The sequence below is a fragment of the Pungitius pungitius genome, unplaced genomic scaffold (assembly GCF_949316345.1).
Source record: "Pungitius pungitius unplaced genomic scaffold, fPunPun2.1 scaffold_31, whole genome shotgun sequence".
Lineage (NCBI taxonomy): Eukaryota > Metazoa > Chordata > Actinopteri > Perciformes > Gasterosteidae > Pungitius > Pungitius pungitius.
Window position 1 is genome coordinate 495,829 of NW_026909910.1, and position 16,310 is coordinate 512,138.

The 16,310-nt window shown below is 44.0% G+C and overlaps 34 non-coding genes across 34 annotated transcripts; all 34 read left to right on the forward strand.

Annotated features, from left to right (window-relative positions):
• The first annotated feature begins 137 nt into the window (after nt 1-137).
• Nucleotides 138-256, forward strand: LOC134122889 (5S ribosomal RNA). Its single transcript, XR_009954399.1, has one exon. It is a non-coding gene; the product is annotated as a 5S ribosomal RNA (ribosomal RNA).
• Nucleotides 257-595: 339 nt separating this feature from the next.
• Nucleotides 596-714, forward strand: LOC134122890 (5S ribosomal RNA). The gene has a single exon (XR_009954400.1). It is a non-coding gene; the product is annotated as a 5S ribosomal RNA (ribosomal RNA).
• Nucleotides 715-1,053: 339 nt separating this feature from the next.
• On the forward strand, nt 1,054-1,172 carry LOC134122891 (5S ribosomal RNA). Its single transcript, XR_009954401.1, has one exon. It is a non-coding gene; the product is annotated as a 5S ribosomal RNA (ribosomal RNA).
• Nucleotides 1,173-1,567: 395 nt separating this feature from the next.
• On the forward strand, nt 1,568-1,686 carry LOC134122892 (5S ribosomal RNA). The gene has a single exon (XR_009954402.1). It is a non-coding gene; the product is annotated as a 5S ribosomal RNA (ribosomal RNA).
• A 344-nt stretch (nt 1,687-2,030) lies between these two features.
• Nucleotides 2,031-2,149, forward strand: LOC134122893 (5S ribosomal RNA). The gene has a single exon (XR_009954403.1). It is a non-coding gene; the product is annotated as a 5S ribosomal RNA (ribosomal RNA).
• Nucleotides 2,150-2,488: 339 nt separating this feature from the next.
• LOC134122894 (5S ribosomal RNA) lies at nt 2,489-2,607 on the forward strand. Its single transcript, XR_009954404.1, has one exon. It is a non-coding gene; the product is annotated as a 5S ribosomal RNA (ribosomal RNA).
• Nucleotides 2,608-3,002: 395 nt separating this feature from the next.
• LOC134122895 (5S ribosomal RNA) lies at nt 3,003-3,121 on the forward strand. Its single transcript, XR_009954405.1, has one exon. It is a non-coding gene; the product is annotated as a 5S ribosomal RNA (ribosomal RNA).
• A 339-nt stretch (nt 3,122-3,460) lies between these two features.
• On the forward strand, nt 3,461-3,579 carry LOC134122897 (5S ribosomal RNA). The gene has a single exon (XR_009954407.1). It is a non-coding gene; the product is annotated as a 5S ribosomal RNA (ribosomal RNA).
• Nucleotides 3,580-3,918: 339 nt separating this feature from the next.
• Nucleotides 3,919-4,037, forward strand: LOC134123047 (5S ribosomal RNA). The gene has a single exon (XR_009954556.1). It is a non-coding gene; the product is annotated as a 5S ribosomal RNA (ribosomal RNA).
• Nucleotides 4,038-4,432: 395 nt separating this feature from the next.
• LOC134122898 (5S ribosomal RNA) lies at nt 4,433-4,551 on the forward strand. Its single transcript, XR_009954408.1, has one exon. It is a non-coding gene; the product is annotated as a 5S ribosomal RNA (ribosomal RNA).
• Nucleotides 4,552-4,895: 344 nt separating this feature from the next.
• On the forward strand, nt 4,896-5,014 carry LOC134122899 (5S ribosomal RNA). The gene has a single exon (XR_009954409.1). It is a non-coding gene; the product is annotated as a 5S ribosomal RNA (ribosomal RNA).
• A 344-nt stretch (nt 5,015-5,358) lies between these two features.
• LOC134122900 (5S ribosomal RNA) lies at nt 5,359-5,477 on the forward strand. The gene has a single exon (XR_009954410.1). It is a non-coding gene; the product is annotated as a 5S ribosomal RNA (ribosomal RNA).
• Nucleotides 5,478-5,816: 339 nt separating this feature from the next.
• Nucleotides 5,817-5,935, forward strand: LOC134122901 (5S ribosomal RNA). The gene has a single exon (XR_009954411.1). It is a non-coding gene; the product is annotated as a 5S ribosomal RNA (ribosomal RNA).
• A 395-nt stretch (nt 5,936-6,330) lies between these two features.
• On the forward strand, nt 6,331-6,449 carry LOC134122902 (5S ribosomal RNA). The gene has a single exon (XR_009954412.1). It is a non-coding gene; the product is annotated as a 5S ribosomal RNA (ribosomal RNA).
• Nucleotides 6,450-6,788: 339 nt separating this feature from the next.
• On the forward strand, nt 6,789-6,907 carry LOC134122903 (5S ribosomal RNA). The gene has a single exon (XR_009954413.1). It is a non-coding gene; the product is annotated as a 5S ribosomal RNA (ribosomal RNA).
• Nucleotides 6,908-7,302: 395 nt separating this feature from the next.
• LOC134123012 (5S ribosomal RNA) lies at nt 7,303-7,421 on the forward strand. The gene has a single exon (XR_009954521.1). It is a non-coding gene; the product is annotated as a 5S ribosomal RNA (ribosomal RNA).
• Nucleotides 7,422-7,760: 339 nt separating this feature from the next.
• On the forward strand, nt 7,761-7,879 carry LOC134122904 (5S ribosomal RNA). Its single transcript, XR_009954414.1, has one exon. It is a non-coding gene; the product is annotated as a 5S ribosomal RNA (ribosomal RNA).
• Nucleotides 7,880-8,274: 395 nt separating this feature from the next.
• On the forward strand, nt 8,275-8,393 carry LOC134122905 (5S ribosomal RNA). The gene has a single exon (XR_009954415.1). It is a non-coding gene; the product is annotated as a 5S ribosomal RNA (ribosomal RNA).
• Nucleotides 8,394-8,737: 344 nt separating this feature from the next.
• On the forward strand, nt 8,738-8,856 carry LOC134122906 (5S ribosomal RNA). Its single transcript, XR_009954416.1, has one exon. It is a non-coding gene; the product is annotated as a 5S ribosomal RNA (ribosomal RNA).
• Nucleotides 8,857-9,200: 344 nt separating this feature from the next.
• Nucleotides 9,201-9,319, forward strand: LOC134122787 (5S ribosomal RNA). The gene has a single exon (XR_009954299.1). It is a non-coding gene; the product is annotated as a 5S ribosomal RNA (ribosomal RNA).
• Nucleotides 9,320-9,658: 339 nt separating this feature from the next.
• Nucleotides 9,659-9,777, forward strand: LOC134122908 (5S ribosomal RNA). Its single transcript, XR_009954418.1, has one exon. It is a non-coding gene; the product is annotated as a 5S ribosomal RNA (ribosomal RNA).
• Nucleotides 9,778-10,173: 396 nt separating this feature from the next.
• LOC134122909 (5S ribosomal RNA) lies at nt 10,174-10,292 on the forward strand. The gene has a single exon (XR_009954419.1). It is a non-coding gene; the product is annotated as a 5S ribosomal RNA (ribosomal RNA).
• A 339-nt stretch (nt 10,293-10,631) lies between these two features.
• LOC134122910 (5S ribosomal RNA) lies at nt 10,632-10,750 on the forward strand. Its single transcript, XR_009954420.1, has one exon. It is a non-coding gene; the product is annotated as a 5S ribosomal RNA (ribosomal RNA).
• Nucleotides 10,751-11,146: 396 nt separating this feature from the next.
• On the forward strand, nt 11,147-11,265 carry LOC134122911 (5S ribosomal RNA). The gene has a single exon (XR_009954421.1). It is a non-coding gene; the product is annotated as a 5S ribosomal RNA (ribosomal RNA).
• A 396-nt stretch (nt 11,266-11,661) lies between these two features.
• Nucleotides 11,662-11,780, forward strand: LOC134122912 (5S ribosomal RNA). Its single transcript, XR_009954422.1, has one exon. It is a non-coding gene; the product is annotated as a 5S ribosomal RNA (ribosomal RNA).
• A 396-nt stretch (nt 11,781-12,176) lies between these two features.
• Nucleotides 12,177-12,295, forward strand: LOC134122913 (5S ribosomal RNA). Its single transcript, XR_009954423.1, has one exon. It is a non-coding gene; the product is annotated as a 5S ribosomal RNA (ribosomal RNA).
• A 339-nt stretch (nt 12,296-12,634) lies between these two features.
• On the forward strand, nt 12,635-12,753 carry LOC134122914 (5S ribosomal RNA). Its single transcript, XR_009954424.1, has one exon. It is a non-coding gene; the product is annotated as a 5S ribosomal RNA (ribosomal RNA).
• A 396-nt stretch (nt 12,754-13,149) lies between these two features.
• LOC134122915 (5S ribosomal RNA) lies at nt 13,150-13,268 on the forward strand. Its single transcript, XR_009954425.1, has one exon. It is a non-coding gene; the product is annotated as a 5S ribosomal RNA (ribosomal RNA).
• Nucleotides 13,269-13,664: 396 nt separating this feature from the next.
• Nucleotides 13,665-13,783, forward strand: LOC134122916 (5S ribosomal RNA). The gene has a single exon (XR_009954426.1). It is a non-coding gene; the product is annotated as a 5S ribosomal RNA (ribosomal RNA).
• A 339-nt stretch (nt 13,784-14,122) lies between these two features.
• On the forward strand, nt 14,123-14,241 carry LOC134122917 (5S ribosomal RNA). The gene has a single exon (XR_009954427.1). It is a non-coding gene; the product is annotated as a 5S ribosomal RNA (ribosomal RNA).
• A 396-nt stretch (nt 14,242-14,637) lies between these two features.
• Nucleotides 14,638-14,756, forward strand: LOC134122919 (5S ribosomal RNA). The gene has a single exon (XR_009954429.1). It is a non-coding gene; the product is annotated as a 5S ribosomal RNA (ribosomal RNA).
• A 396-nt stretch (nt 14,757-15,152) lies between these two features.
• On the forward strand, nt 15,153-15,271 carry LOC134122920 (5S ribosomal RNA). The gene has a single exon (XR_009954430.1). It is a non-coding gene; the product is annotated as a 5S ribosomal RNA (ribosomal RNA).
• Nucleotides 15,272-15,667: 396 nt separating this feature from the next.
• On the forward strand, nt 15,668-15,786 carry LOC134122921 (5S ribosomal RNA). Its single transcript, XR_009954431.1, has one exon. It is a non-coding gene; the product is annotated as a 5S ribosomal RNA (ribosomal RNA).
• A 339-nt stretch (nt 15,787-16,125) lies between these two features.
• Nucleotides 16,126-16,244, forward strand: LOC134122922 (5S ribosomal RNA). Its single transcript, XR_009954432.1, has one exon. It is a non-coding gene; the product is annotated as a 5S ribosomal RNA (ribosomal RNA).
• Nucleotides 16,245-16,310: the final 66 nt, after the last annotated feature.

The window sequence follows — 16,310 nt, forward strand, 5'->3', positions numbered from 1 at the left end:
CTAGTCCATCCAATTTTCGGCATGGGATGTCACAGCCTTCTTTGCATACCCTTATTTAACCCACACAAAGATGCCAACGGCAGGCGTGTCATAATTCATTGACGCATTATAAAGGATTAGGAAAAAGATAAAAAGCAGCTTACGGCCATACCTCTCTGGTTCCGCCCGATCTCGTCTGATCTCGGAAGCTAAGCAGAGCAGGGCCTGGTTAGTACCTGGATGGAAGACCGCCTGGGAATCCCAGGTGCCGTAAGCTTTTTCACTTCTCTCTCTGAAAGCCGCCCAGCGCCGTAGATTGTACACCTACACAATTGTAAAAAAAATGTCACATTGTAGAAGAGATGCAATAGGAAGAAGATGAAAGGTGGCTTACGTCCATACCATCGTCAGGCCATTTGAGGTGGCGGGGACTGCAATGGCCATTCACCGATTGGCTGGGACCCCTGGGCGGGTCTTCTCTAGTCCATCCAATTTTCGGCATGGGATGTCACAGCCTTCTTTGCATACCCTTATTTAACCCACACAAAGATGCCAACGGCAGGCGTGTCATAATTCATTGACGCATTATAAAGGATTAGGAAAAAGATAAAAAGCAGCTTACGGCCATACCTCTCTGGTTCCGCCCGATCTCGTCTGATCTCGGAAGCTAAGCAGAGCAGGGCCTGGTTAGTACCTGGATGGAAGACCGCCTGGGAATCCCAGGTGCCGTAAGCTTTTTCACTTCTCTCTCTGAAAGCCGCCCAGCGCCGTAGATTGTACACCTACACAATTGTAAAAAAAATGTCACATTGTAGAAGAGATGCAATAGGAAGAAGATGAAAGGTGGCTTACGTCCATACCATCGTCAGGCCATTTGAGGTGGCGGGGACTGCAATGGCCATTCACCGATTGGCTGGGACCCCTGGGCGGGTCTTCTCTAGTCCATCCAATTTTCGGCATGGGATGTCACAGCCTTCTTTGCATACCCTTATTTAACCCACACAAAGATGCCAACGGCAGGCGTGTCATAATTCATTGACGCATTATAAAGGATTAGGAAAAAGATAAAAAGCAGCTTACGGCCATACCTCTCTGGTTCCGCCCGATCTCGTCTGATCTCGGAAGCTAAGCAGAGCAGGGCCTGGTTAGTACCTGGATGGAAGACCGCCTGGGAATCCCAGGTGCCGTAAGCTTTTTCACTTCTCTCTCCGAAAGCCGCCGAGCGCCGCAGATTGTACACCTACAAATTACAAAAAGAATATCACATTGTTGAAGAGATGCATGTTTAGTGTTGTTTTAACGTTGGATATGAAAGGAAATTAGACAATATTATCCAAAATGATTCCGTTTCATGATTGCTAAATTAGTGTTGATCAACATTTACGATTGGCATACTATTGTTTGTAATTTAGCCGTTGAAATACAGGTGCTAACCCAACATGTTAGAATTGCCAGTGAAGAAAAGTAAAGTTACCTTCAGGCTTTAGGAACCTCTCTTGCCAATGCTAAGAACTGCTTCAATTTTAGAAAAAGAAACTTCTGATTATCTTTGACACGTTTTAAAGGATTAGGAAAAAGATGAAAAGCAGCTTACGGCCATACCTCTCTGGTTCCGCCCGATCTCGTCTGATCTCGGAAGCTAAGCAGAGCAGGGCCTGGTTAGTACCTGGATGGAAGACCGCCTGGGAATCCCAGGTGCCGTAAGCTTTTTCACTTCTCTCTCCGAAAGCCGCCGAGCGCCGCAGATTGTACACCTGTTTTAACGTTGGATATTAAAGGAAATTAGACAATATTATCCAAAATGATTCCGTTTCATGATTGCTAAATTAGTGTTGATCAACATTTACGATTGGCATACTATTGTTTGTAATTTAGCCGTTGAAATACAGGTGCTAACCCAACATGTTAGAATTGCCAGTGAAGAAAAGTAAAGTTACCTTCAGGCTTTAGGAACCTCTCTTGCCAATGCTAAGAACTGCTTCAATTTTAGAAAAAGAAACTTCTGATTATCTTTGACACGTTTTAAAGGATTAGGAAAAAGATGAAAAGCAGCTTACGGCCATACCTCTCTGGTTCCGCCCGATCTCGTCTGATCTCGGAAGCTAAGCAGAGCAGGGCCTGGTTAGTACCTGGATGGAAGACCGCCTGGGAATCCCAGGTGCCGTAAGCTTTTTCACTTCTCTCTCTGAAAGCCGCCCAGCGCCGTAGATTGTACACCTACACAATTGTAAAAAAAATGTCACATTGTAGAAGAGATGCAATAGGAAGAAGATGAAAGGTGGCTTACGTCCATACCATCGTCAGGCCATTTGAGGTGGCGGGGACTGCAATGGCCATTCACCGATTGGCTGGGACCCCTGGGCGGGTCTTCTCTAGTCCATCCAATTTTCGGCATGGGATGTCACAGCCTTCTTTGCATACCCTTATTTAACCCACACAAAGATGCCAACGGCAGGCGTGTCATAATTCATTGACGCATTATAAAGGATTAGGAAAAAGATAAAAAGCAGCTTACGGCCATACCTCTCTGGTTCCGCCCGATCTCGTCTGATCTCGGAAGCTAAGCAGAGCAGGGCCTGGTTAGTACCTGGATGGAAGACCGCCTGGGAATCCCAGGTGCCGTAAGCTTTTTCACTTCTCTCTCCGAAAGCCGCCGAGCGCCGCAGATTGTACACCTACAAATTACAAAAAGAATATCACATTGTTGAAGAGATGCATGTTTAGTGTTGTTTTAACGTTGGATATGAAAGGAAATTAGACAATATTATCCAAAATGATTCCGTTTCATGATTGCTAAATTAGTGTTGATCAACATTTACGATTGGCATACTATTGTTTGTAATTTAGCCGTTGAAATACAGGTGCTAACCCAACATGTTAGAATTGCCAGTGAAGAAAAGTAAAGTTACCTTCAGGCTTTAGGAACCTCTCTTGCCAATGCTAAGAACTGCTTCAATTTTAGAAAAAGAAACTTCTGATTATCTTTGACACGTTTTAAAGGATTAGGAAAAAGATCAAAAGCAGCTTACGGCCATACCTCTCTGGTTCCGCCCGATCTCGTCTGATCTCGGAAGCTAAGCAGAGCAGGGCCTGGTTAGTACCTGGATGGAAGACCGCCTGGGAATCCCAGGTGCCGTAAGCTTTTTCACTTCTCTCTCTGAAAGCCGCCCAGCGCCGTAGATTGTACACCTACACAATTGTAAAAAAAATGTCACATTGTAGAAGAGATGCAATAGGAAGAAGATGAAAGGTGGCTTACGTCCATACCATCGTCAGGCCATTTGAGGTGGCGGGGACTGCAATGGCCATTCACCGATTGGCTGGGACCCCTGGGCGGGTCTTCTCTAGTCCATCCAATTTTCGGCATGGGATGTCACAGCCTTCTTTGCATACCCTTATTTAACCCACACAAAGATGCCAACGGCAGGCGTGTCATAATTCATTGACGCATTATAAAGGATTAGGAAAAAGATAAAAAGCAGCTTACGGCCATACCTCTCTGGTTCCGCCCGATCTCGTCTGATCTCGGAAGCTAAGCAGAGCAGGGCCTGGTTAGTACCTGGATGGAAGACCGCCTGGGAATCCCAGGTGCCGTAAGCTTTTTCACTTCTCTCTCTGAAAGCCGCCCAGCGCCGTAGATTGTACACCTACACAATTGTAAAAAAAATGTCACATTGTAGAAGAGATGCAATAGGAACAAGATGAAAGGTGGCTTACGTCCATACCATCGTCAGGCCATTTGAGGTGGCGGGGACTGCAATGGCCATTCACCGATTGGCTGGGACCCCTGGGCGGGTCTTCTCTAGTCCATCCAATTTTCGGCATGGGATGTCACAGCCTTCTTTGCATACCCTTATTTAACCCACACAAAGATGCCAACGGCAGGCGTGTCATAATTCATTGACGCATTATAAAGGATTAGGAAAAAGATAAAAAGCAGCTTACGGCCATACCTCTCTGGTTCCGCCCGATCTCGTCTGATCTTGGAAGCTAAGCAGAGCAGGGCCTGGTTAGTACCTGGATGGAAGACCGCCTGGGAATCCCAGGTGCCGTAAGCTTTTTCACTTCTCTCTCCGAAAGCCGCCGAGCGCCGCAGATTGTACACCTACAAATTACAAAAAGAATATCACATTGTTGAAGAGATGCATGTTTAGTGTTGTTTTAACGTTGGATATGAAAGGAAATTAGACAATATTATCCAAAATGATTCCGTTTCATGATTGCTAAATTAGTGTTGATCAACATTTACGATTGGCATACTATTGTTTGTAATTTAGCCGTTGAAATACAGGTGCTAACCCAACATGTTAGAATTGCCAGTGAAGAAAAGTAAAGTTACCTTCAGGCTTTAGGAACCTCTCTTGCCAATGCTAAGAACTGCTTCAATTTTAGAAAAAGAAACTTCTGATTATCTTTGACACGTTTTAAAGGATTAGGAAAAAGATGAAAAGCAGCTTACGGCCATACCTCTCTGGTTCCGCCCGATCTCGTCTGATCTCGGAAGCTAAGCAGAGCAGGGCCTGGTTAGTACCTGGATGGAAGACCGCCTGGGAATCCCAGGTGCCGTAAGCTTTTTCACTTCTCTCTCCGAAAGCCGCCGAGCGCCGCAGATTGTACACCTGTTTTAACGTTGGATATTAAAGGAAATTAGACAATATTATCCAAAATGATTCCGTTTCATGATTGCTAAATTAGTGTTGATCAACATTTACGATTGGCATACTATTGTTTGTAATTTAGCCGTTGAAATACAGGTGCTAACCCAACATGTTAGAATTGCCAGTGAAGAAAAGTAAAGTTACCTTCAGGCTTTAGGAACCTCTCTTGCCAATGCTAAGAACTGCTTCAATTTTAGAAAAAGAAACTTCTGATTATCTTTGACACGTTTTAAAGGATTAGGAAAAAGATGAAAAGCAGCTTACGGCCATACCTCTCTGGTTCCGCCCGATCTCGTCTGATCTCGGAAGCTAAGCAGAGCAGGGCCTGGTTAGTACCTGGATGGAAGACCGCCTGGGAATCCCAGGTGCCGTAAGCTTTTTCACTTCTCTCTCCGAAAGCCGCCGAGCGCCGCAGATTGTACACCTGTTTTAACGTTGGATATTAAAGGAAATTAGACAATATTATCCAAAATGATTCCGTTTCATGATTGCTAAATTAGTGTTGATCAACATTTACGATTGGCATACTATTGTTTGTAATTTAGCCGTTGAAATACAGGTGCTAACCCAACATGTTAGAATTGCCAGTGAAGAAAAGTAAAGTTACCTTCAGGCTTTAGGAACCTCTCTTGCCAATGCTAAGAACTGCTTCAATTTTAGAAAAAGAAACTTCTGATTATCTTTGACACGTTTTAAAGGATTAGGAAAAAGATGAAAAGCAGCTTACGGCCATACCTCTCTGGTTCCGCCCGATCTCGTCTGATCTCGGAAGCTAAGCAGAGCAGGGCCTGGTTAGTACCTGGATGGAAGACCGCCTGGGAATCCCAGGTGCCGTAAGCTTTTTCACTTCTCTCTCTGAAAGCCGCCCAGCGCCGTAGATTGTACACCTACACAATTGTAAAAAAAATGTCACATTGTAGAAGAGATGCAATAGGAAGAAGATGAAAGGTGGCTTACGTCCATACCATCGTCAGGCCATTTGAGGTGGCGGGGACTGCAATGGCCATTCACCGATTGGCTGGGACCCCTGGGCGGGTCTTCTCTAGTCCATCCAATTTTCGGCATGGGATGTCACAGCCTTCTTTGCATACCCTTATTTAACCCACACAAAGATGCCAACGGCAGGCGTGTCATAATTCATTGACGCATTATAAAGGATTAGGAAAAAGATAAAAAGCAGCTTACGGCCATACCTCTCTGGTTCCGCCCGATCTCGTCTGATCTCGGAAGCTAAGCAGAGCAGGGCCTGGTTAGTACCTGGATGGAAGACCGCCTGGGAATCCCAGGTGCCGTAAGCTTTTTCACTTCTCTCTCCGAAAGCCGCCGAGCGCCGCAGATTGTACACCTACAAATTACAAAAAGAATATCACATTGTTGAAGAGATGCATGTTTAGTGTTGTTTTAACGTTGGATATGAAAGGAAATTAGACAATATTATCCAAAATGATTCCGTTTCATGATTGCTAAATTAGTGTTGATCAACATTTACGATTGGCATACTATTGTTTGTAATTTAGCCGTTGAAATACAGGTGCTAACCCAACATGTTAGAATTGCCAGTGAAGAAAAGTAAAGTTACCTTCAGGCTTTAGGAACCTCTCTTGCCAATGCTAAGAACTGCTTCAATTTTAGAAAAAGAAACTTCTGATTATCTTTGACACGTTTTAAAGGATTAGGAAAAAGATCAAAAGCAGCTTACGGCCATACCTCTCTGGTTCCGCCCGATCTCGTCTGATCTCGGAAGCTAAGCAGAGCAGGGCCTGGTTAGTACCTGGATGGAAGACCGCCTGGGAATCCCAGGTGCCGTAAGCTTTTTCACTTCTCTCTCTGAAAGCCGCCCAGCGCCGTAGATTGTACACCTACACAATTGTAAAAAAAATGTCACATTGTAGAAGAGATGCAATAGGAAGAAGATGAAAGGTGGCTTACGTCCATACCATCGTCAGGCCATTTGAGGTGGCGGGGACTGCAATGGCCATTCACCGATTGGCTGGGACCCCTGGGCGGGTCTTCTCTAGTCCATCCAATTTTCGGCATGGGATGTCACAGCCTTCTTTGCATACCCTTATTTAACCCACACAAAGATGCCAACGGCAGGCGTGTCATAATTCATTGACGCATTATAAAGGATTAGGAAAAAGATAAAAAGCAGCTTACGGCCATACCTCTCTGGTTCCGCCCGATCTCGTCTGATCTCGGAAGCTAAGCAGAGCAGGGCCTGGTTAGTACCTGGATGGAAGACCGCCTGGGAATCCCAGGTGCCGTAAGCTTTTTCACTTCTCTCTCCGAAAACCGCCGAGCGCCGCAGATTGTACACCTACAAATTACAAAAAGAATATCACATTGTTGAAGAGATGCATGTTTAGTGTTGTTTTAACGTTGGATATGAAAGGAAATTAGACAATATTATCCAAAATGATTCCGTTTCATGATTGCTAAATTAGTGTTGATCAACATTTACGATTGGCATACTATTGTTTGTAATTTAGCCGTTGAAATACAGGTGCTAACCCAACATGTTAGAATTGCCAGTGAAGAAAAGTAAAGTTACCTTCAGGCTTTAGGAACCTCTCTTGCCAATGCTAAGAACTGCTTCAATTTTAGAAAAAGAAACTTCTGATTATCTTTGACACGTTTTAAAGGATTAGGAAAAAGATGAAAAGCAGCTTACGGCCATACCTCTCTGGTTCCGCCCGATCGCGTCTGATCTCGGAAGCTAAGCAGAGCAGGGCCTGGTTAGTACCTGGATGGAAGACCGCCTGGGAATCCCAGGTGCCGTAAGCTTTTTCACTTCTCTCTCTGAAAGCCGCCCAGCGCCGTAGATTGTACACCTACACAATTGTAAAAAAAATGTCACATTGTAGAAGAGATGCAATAGGAAGAAGATGAAAGGTGGCTTACGTCCATACCATCGTCAGGCCATTTGAGGTGGCGGGGACTGCAATGGCCATTCACCGATTGGCTGGGACCCCTGGGCGGGTCTTCTCTAGTCCATCCAATTTTCGGCATGGGATGTCACAGCCTTCTTTGCATACCCTTATTTAACCCACACAAAGATGCCAACGGCAGGCGTGTCATAATTCATTGACGCATTATAAAGGATTAGGAAAAAGATAAAAAGCAGCTTACGGCCATACCTCTCTGGTTCCGCCCGATCTCGTCTGATCTCGGAAGCTAAGCAGAGCAGGGCCTGGTTAGTACCTGGATGGAAGACCGCCTGGGAATCCCAGGTGCCGTAAGCTTTTTCACTTCTCTCTCCGAAAGCCGCCGAGCGCCGCAGATTGTACACCTACAAATTACAAAAAGAATATCACATTGTTGAAGAGATGCATGTTTAGTGTTGTTTTAACGTTGGATATGAAAGGAAATTAGACAATATTATCCAAAATGATTCCGTTTCATGATTGCTAAATTAGTGTTGATCAACATTTACGATTGGCATACTATTGTTTGTAATTTAGCCGTTGAAATACAGGTGCTAACCCAACATGTTAGAATTGCCAGTGAAGAAAAGTAAAGTTACCTTCAGGCTTTAGGAACCTCTCTTGCCAATGCTAAGAACTGCTTCAATTTTAGAAAAAGAAACTTCTGATTATCTTTCACACGTTTTAAAGGATTAGGAAAAAGATGAAAAGCAGCTTACGGCCATACCTCTCTGGTTCCGCCCGATCTCGTCTGATCTCGGAAGCTAAGCAGAGCAGGGCCTGGTTAGTACCTGGATGGAAGACCGCCTGGGAATCCCAGGTGCCGTAAGCTTTTTCACTTCTCTCTCCGAAAGCCGCCGAGCGCCGCAGATTGTACACCTGTTTTAACGTTGGATATTAAAGGAAATTAGACAATATTATCCAAAATGATTCCGTTTCATGATTGCTAAATTAGTGTTGATCAACATTTACGATTGGCATACTATTGTTTGTAATTTAGCCGTTGAAATACAGGTGCTAACCCAACATGTTAGAATTGCCAGTGAAGAAAAGTAAAGTTACCTTCAGGCTTTAGGAACCTCTCTTGCCAATGCTAAGAACTGCTTCAATTTTAGAAAAAGAAACTTCTGATTATCTTTGACACGTTTTAAAGGATTAGGAAAAAGATGAAAAGCAGCTTACGGCCATACCTCTCTGGTTCCGCCCGATCTCGTCTGATCTCGGAAGCTAAGCAGAGCAGGGCCTGGTTAGTACCTGGATGGAAGACCGCCTGGGAATCCCAGGTGCCGTAAGCTTTTTCACTTCTCTCTCCGAAAGCCGCCGAGCGCCGCAGATTGTACACCTGTTTTAACGTTGGATATTAAAGGAAATTAGACAATATTATCCAAAATGATTCCGTTTCATGATTGCTAAATTAGTGTTGATCAACATTTACGATTGGCATACTATTGTTTGTAATTTAGCCGTTGAAATACAGGTGCTAACCCAACATGTTAGAATTGCCAGTGAAGAAAAGTAAAGTTACCTTCAGGCTTTAGGAACCTCTCTTGCCAATGCTAAGAACTGCTTCAATTTTAGAAAAAGAAACTTCTGATTATCTTTGACACGTTTTAAAGGATTAGGAAAAAGATGAAAAGCAGCTTACGGCCATACCTCTCTGGTTCCACCCGATCTCGTCTGATCTCGGAAGCTAAGCAGAGCAGGGCCTGGTTAGTACCTGGATGGAAGACCGCCTGGGAATCCCAGGTGCCGTAAGCTTTTTCACTTCTCTCTCTGAAAGCCGCCCAGCGCCGTAGATTGTACACCTACACAATTGTAAAAAAAATGTCACATTGTAGAAGAGATGCAATAGGAAGAAGATGAAAGGTGGCTTACGTCCATACCATCGTCAGGCCATTTGAGGTGGCGGGGACTGCAATGGCCATTCACCGATTGGCTGGGACCCCTGGGCGGGTCTTCTCTAGTCCATCCAATTTTCGGCATGGGATGTCACAGCCTTCTTTGCATACCCTTATTTAACCCACACAAAGATGCCAACGGCAGGCGTGTCATAATTCATTGACGCATTATAAAGGATTAGGAAAAAGATAAAAAGCAGCTTACGGCCATACCTCTCTGGTTCCGCCCGATCTCGTCTGATCTCGGAAGCTAAGCAGAGCAGGGCCTGGTTAGTACCTGGATGGAAGACCGCCTGGGAATCCCAGGTGCCGTAAGCTTTTTCACTTCTCTCTGAAAGCCGCCGAGCGCCGCAGATTGTACACCTACAAATTACAAAAAGTATATCACATTGTCGAAGAGATGCATGTTTAGTGTTGTTTTAACGTTGGATATATAAGGAACTTAGACAATATCATCAAAATTGATTCCGTTTCATGGTTGCTAAATTAGTGTTGATCAACATTTAACAATTGGCCTACTTTTGTTTGTAATTTAGCCGTTGAAATACAGGTGCTAACCCAACATGTTAGAATTGCCAGTGAAGAAAAGTAAAGTTACCTTCAGGTTTTAGGAACCTCTCTTGCCAATCCTAAGAACTGCTTCAATTTTAGAAAAAGAAACTCTTCTGATTATCTTTGACACGTTCTAAAGGATTAGGAAAAAGATAAAAAGCAGCTTACGGCCATACCTCTCTGGTTCCGCCCGATCTCGTCTGATCTCGGAAGCTAAGCAGAGCAGGGCCTGGTTAGTACCTGGATGGAAGACCGCCTGGGAATCCCAGGTGCCGTAAGCTTTTTCACTTCTCTCTCCGAAAGCCGCCCAGCGCCGCAGATTGTACACCTACACAATTGTAAAAAGTATTTCACATTGTAGAAGAGATGCAATAGGAAGAAGATGAAAGGTGGCTTACGTCCATACCATCGTCAGGCCATTTGAGGTGGCGGGGACTGCAATGGCCATCCACCGATTGGCTGGGACTCCTGGGCGGGTCTTCTCTAGTCCATCCAATTTTCGGCATAGGATGTCACAGCCTTCTTTGCATACCCTTATTTAACCCACACAAAGATGCCAACGGCAGGCGTGACATAATTTTTTGACGCATTATAAAGGATTAGGAAAAAGATAAAAAGCAGCTTACGGCCATACCTCTCTGGTTCCGCCCGATCTCGTCTGATCTCGGAAGCTAAGCAGAGCAGGGCCTGGTTAGTACCTGGATGGAAGACCGCCTGGGAATCCCAGGTGCCGTAAGCTTTTTCACTTCTCTCTGAAAGCCGCCGAGCGCCGCAGATTGTACACCTACAAATTACAAAAAGTATATCACATTGTCGAAGAGATGCATGTTTAGTGTTGTTTTAACGTTGGATATATAAGGAACTTAGACAATATCATCAAAATTGATTCCGTTTCATGGTTGCTAAATTAGTGTTGATCAACATTTAACAATTGGCCTACTTTTGTTTGTAATTTAGCCGTTGAAATACAGGTGCTAACCCAACATGTTAGAATTGCCAGTGAAGAAAAGTAAAGTTACCTTCAGGTTTTAGGAACCTCTCTTGCCAATCCTAAGAACTGCTTCAATTTTAGAAAAAGAAACTCTTCTGATTATCTTTGACACGTTCTAAAGGATTAGGAAAAAGATAAAAAGCAGCTTACGGCCATACCTCTCTGGTTCCGCCCGATCTCGTCTGATCTCGGAAGCTAAGCAGAGCAGGGCCTGGTTAGTACCTGGATGGAAGACCGCCTGGGAATCCCAGGTGCCGTAAGCTTTTTCACTTCTCTCTGAAAGCCGCCGAGCGCCGCAGATTGTACACCTACAAATTACAAAAAGTATATCACATTGTCGAAGAGATGCATGTTTAGTGTTGTTTTAACGTTGGATATATAAGGAACTTAGACAATATCATCAAAATTGATTCCGTTTCATGGTTGCTAAATTAGTGTTGATCAACATTTAACAATTGGCCTACTTTTGTTTGTAATTTAGCCGTTGAAATACAGGTGCTAACCCAACATGTTAGAATTGCCAGTGAAGAAAAGTAAAGTTACCTTCAGGTTTTAGGAACCTCTCTTGCCAATCCTAAGAACTGCTTCAATTTTAGAAAAAGAAACTCTTCTGATTATCTTTGACACGTTCTAAAGGATTAGGAAAAAGATAAAAAGCAGCTTACGGCCATACCTCTCTGGTTCCGCCCGATCTCGTCTGATCTCGGAAGCTAAGCAGAGCAGGGCCTGGTTAGTACCTGGATGGAAGACCGCCTGGGAATCCCAGGTGCCGTAAGCTTTTTCACTTCTCTCTGAAAGCCGCCGAGCGCCGCAGATTGTACACCTACAAATTACAAAAAGTATATCACATTGTCGAAGAGATGCATGTTTAGTGTTGTTTTAACGTTGGATATATAAGGAACTTAGACAATATCATCAAAATTGATTCCGTTTCATGGTTGCTAAATTAGTGTTGATCAACATTTAACAATTGGCCTACTTTTGTTTGTAATTTAGCCGTTGAAATACAGGTGCTAACCCAACATGTTAGAATTGCCAGTGAAGAAAAGTAAAGTTACCTTCAGGTTTTAGGAACCTCTCTTGCCAATCCTAAGAACTGCTTCAATTTTAGAAAAAGAAACTCTTCTGATTATCTTTGACACGTTCTAAAGGATTAGGAAAAAGATAAAAAGCAGCTTACGGCCATACCTCTCTGGTTCCGCCCGATCTCGTCTGATCTCGGAAGCTAAGCAGAGCAGGGCCTGGTTAGTACCTGGATGGAAGACCGCCTGGGAATCCCAGGTGCCGTAAGCTTTTTCACTTCTCTCTCCGAAAGCCGCCCAGCGCCGCAGATTGTACACCTACACAATTGTAAAAAGTATTTCACATTGTAGAAGAGATGCAATAGGAAGAAGATGAAAGGTGGCTTACGTCCATACCATCGTCAGGCCATTTGAGGTGGCGGGGACTGCAATGGCCATCCACCGATTGGCTGGGACTCCTGGGCGGGTCTTCTCTAGTCCATCCAATTTTCGGCATAGGATGTCACAGCCTTCTTTGCATACCCTTATTTAACCCACACAAAGATGCCAACGGCAGGCGTGACATAATTTTTTGACGCATTATAAAGGATTAGGAAAAAGATAAAAAGCAGCTTACGGCCATACCTCTCTGGTTCCGCCCGATCTCGTCTGATCTCGGAAGCTAAGCAGAGCAGGGCCTGGTTAGTACCTGGATGGAAGACCGCCTGGGAATCCCAGGTGCCGTAAGCTTTTTCACTTCTCTCTGAAAGCCGCCGAGCGCCGCAGATTGTACACCTACAAATTACAAAAAGTATATCACATTGTCGAAGAGATGCATGTTTAGTGTTGTTTTAACGTTGGATATATAAGGAACTTAGACAATATCATCAAAATTGATTCCGTTTCATGGTTGCTAAATTAGTGTTGATCAACATTTAACAATTGGCCTACTTTTGTTTGTAATTTAGCCGTTGAAATACAGGTGCTAACCCAACATGTTAGAATTGCCAGTGAAGAAAAGTAAAGTTACCTTCAGGTTTTAGGAACCTCTCTTGCCAATCCTAAGAACTGCTTCAATTTTAGAAAAAGAAACTCTTCTGATTATCTTTGACACGTTCTAAAGGATTAGGAAAAAGATAAAAAGCAGCTTACGGCCATACCTCTCTGGTTCCGCCCGATCTCGTCTGATCTCGGAAGCTAAGCAGAGCAGGGCCTGGTTAGTACCTGGATGGAAGACCGCCTGGGAATCCCAGGTGCCGTAAGCTTTTTCACTTCTCTCTGAAAGCCGCCGAGCGCCGCAGATTGTACACCTACAAATTACAAAAAGTATATCACATTGTCGAAGAGATGCATGTTTAGTGTTGTTTTAACGTTGGATATATAAGGAACTTAGACAATATCATCAAAATTGATTCCGTTTCATGGTTGCTAAATTAGTGTTGATCAACATTTAACAATTGGCCTACTTTTGTTTGTAATTTAGCCGTTGAAATACAGGTGCTAACCCAACATGTTAGAATTGCCAGTGAAGAAAAGTAAAGTTACCTTCAGGTTTTAGGAACCTCTCTTGCCAATCCTAAGAACTGCTTCAATTTTAGAAAAAGAAACTCTTCTGATTATCTTTGACACGTTCTAAAGGATTAGGAAAAAGATAAAAAGCAGCTTACGGCCATACCTCTCTGGTTCCGCCCGATCTCGTCTGATCTCGGAAGCTAAGCAGAGCAGGGCCTGGTTAGTACCTGGATGGAAGACCGCCTGGGAATCCCAGGTGCCGTAAGCTTTTTCACTTCTCTCTCCGAAAGCCGCCCAGCGCCGCAGATTGTACACCTACACAATTGTAAAAAGTATTTCACATTGTAGAAGAGATGCAATAGGAAGAAGATGAAAGGTGGCTTACGTCCATACCATCGTCAGGCCATTTGAGGTGGCGGGGACTGCAATGGCCATCCACCGATTGGCTGGGACTCCTGGGCGGGTCTTCTCTAGTCCATCCAATTTTCGGCATAGGATGTCACAGCCTTCTTTGCATACCCTTATTTAACCCACACAAAGATGCCAACGGCAGGCGTGACATAATTTTTTGACGCATTATAAAGGATTAGGAAAAAGATAAAAAGCAGCTTACGGCCATACCTCTCTGGTTCCGCCCGATCTCGTCTGATCTCGGAAGCTAAGCAGAGCAGGGCCTGGTTAGTACCTGGATGGAAGACCGCCTGGGAATCCCAGGTGCCGTAAGCTTTTTCACTTCTCTCTGAAAGCCGCCGAGCGCCGCAGATTGTACACCTACAAATTACAAAAAGTATATCACATTGTCGAAGAGATGCATGTTTAGTGTTGTTTTAACGTTGGATATATAAGGAACTTAGACAATATCATCAAAATTGATTCCGTTTCATGGTTGCTAAATTAGTGTTGATCAACATTTAACAATTGGCCTACTTTTGTTTGTAATTTAGCCGTTGAAATACAGGTGCTAACCCAACATGTTAGAATTGCCAGTGAAGAAAAGTAAAGTTACCTTCAGGTTTTAGGAACCTCTCTTGCCAATCCTAAGAACTGCTTCAATTTTAGAAAAAGAAACTCTTCTGATTATCTTTGACACGTTCTAAAGGATTAGGAAAAAGATAAAAAGCAGCTTACGGCCATACCTCTCTGGTTCCGCCCGATCTCGTCTGATCTCGGAAGCTAAGCAGAGCAGGGCCTGGTTAGTACCTGGATGGAAGACCGCCTGGGAATCCCAGGTGCCGTAAGCTTTTTCACTTCTCTCTGAAAGCCGCCGAGCGCCGCAGATTGTACACCTACAAATTACAAAAAGTATATCACATTGTCGAAGAGATGCATGTTTAGTGTTGTTTTAACGTTGGATATATAAGGAACTTAGACAATATCATCAAAATTGATTCCGTTTCATGGTTGCTAAATTAGTGTTGATCAACATTTAACAATTGGCCTACTTTTGTTTGTAATTTAGCCGTTGAAATACAGGTGCTAACCCAACATGTTAGAATTGCCAGTGAAGAAAAGTAAAGTTACCTTCAGGTTTTAGGAACCTCTCTTGCCAATCCTAAGAACTGCTTCAATTTTAGAAAAAGAAACTCTTCTGATTATCTTTGACACGTTCTAAAGGATTAGGAAAAAGATAAAAAGCAGCTTACGGCCATACCTCTCTGGTTCCGCCCGATCTCGTCTGATCTCGGAAGCTAAGCAGAGCAGGGCCTGGTTAGTACCTGGATGGAAGACCGCCTGGGAATCCCAGGTGCCGTAAGCTTTTTCACTTCTCTCTGAAAGCCGCCGAGCGCCGCAGATTGTACACCTACAAATTACAAAAAGTATATCACATTGTCGAAGAGATGCATGTTTAGTGTTGTTTTAACGTTGGATATATAAGGAACTTAGACAATATCATCAAAATTGATTCCGTTTCATGGTTGCTAAATTAGTGTTGATCAACATTTAACAATTGGCCTACTTTTGTTTGTAATTTAGCCGTTGAAATACAGGTGCTAACCCAACATGTTAGAATTGCCAGTGAAGAAAAGTAAAGTTACCTTCAGGTTTTAGGAACCTCTCTTGCCAATCCTAAGAACTGCTTCAATTTTAGAAAAAGAAACTCTTCTGATTATCTTTGACACGTTCTAAAGGATTAGGAAAAAGATAAAAAGCAGCTTACGGCCATACCTCTCTGGTTCCGCCCGATCTCGTCTGATCTCGGAAGCTAAGCAGAGCAGGGCCTGGTTAGTACCTGGATGGAAGACCGCCTGGGAATCCCAGGTGCCGTAAGCTTTTTCACTTCTCTCTCCGAAAGCCGCCCAGCGCCGCAGATTGTACACCTACACAATTGTAAAAAGTATTTCACATTGTAGAAGAGATGCAATAGGAAGAAGATGAAAGGTGGCTTACGTCCATACCATCGTCAGGCCATTTGAGGTGGCGGGGACTGCAATGGCCATCCACCGATTGGCTGGGACTCCTGGGCGGGTCTTCTCTAGTCCATCCAATTTTCGGCATAGGATGTCACAGCCTTCTTTGCATACCCTTATTTAACCCACACAAAGATGCCAACGGCAGGCGTGACATAATTTTTTGACGCATTATAAAGGATTAGGAAAAAGATAAAAAGCAGCTTACGGCCATACCTCTCTGGTTCCGCCCGATCTCGTCTGATCTCGGAAGCTAAGCAGAGCAGGGCCTGGTTAGTACCTGGATGGAAGACCGCCTGGGAATCCCAGGTGCCGTAAGCTTTTTCACTTCTCTCTGAAAGCCGCCGAGCGCCGCAGATTGTACACCTACAAATTACAAAAAGTATA